Below are 554 nucleotides of genomic sequence, written 5' to 3'. Positions count from 1 at the left end.
CTCACTAGAACAAGCAACATTGAATTGTATCAACAGCTGACAGCTAAGCCGGCAACAACAACGAAATCCATTATGCAAACTCTTTACGAGATTTATCTGTTAGGAGAAATGACACATCAACGCTGGGATACATCGGTGACTTTCAACTTTATGCTTTGTTAGTTACTTTCTTCCAATGCAGTGCCTGGATAATTTAGTTAATTTAAAGAAGTTGCATGAGAGATTTGAAACAGTCAATTAAAGATTGTCATGATTGGTGGTATTCCTATAACTTGATGTTGTCGTCGGGGATTTGTAACGTCCCCAACTATGATTAATAACCTATAAGCAGCTCTACTGTTTCAGTAACTACTCGCATTTTTTTCTAAACGTATAACTTTTCTCGATGTTTTCTCTCAGGTTTCAAGTAAGCCGTGAGAAAGCTAGCTTGCTCCGGACAAAGTCCAACGTTTTGTTTATAAAACCTGTCTTTATTATGTAAAGGCACCTGACCAGCTGATAGAGTGAAATATGACATCCAGGAAACCAGCTGGAATCTCCAACTTTATTAAATC

This window comes from Montipora capricornis, chromosome 7, assembly GCF_036669925.1.
Source record: "Montipora capricornis isolate CH-2021 chromosome 7, ASM3666992v2, whole genome shotgun sequence".
Lineage (NCBI taxonomy): Eukaryota > Metazoa > Cnidaria > Anthozoa > Scleractinia > Acroporidae > Montipora > Montipora capricornis.
The sequence above is the reverse complement of the archived record's forward strand: the minus strand, read 5'-3'. Positions refer to the sequence as shown.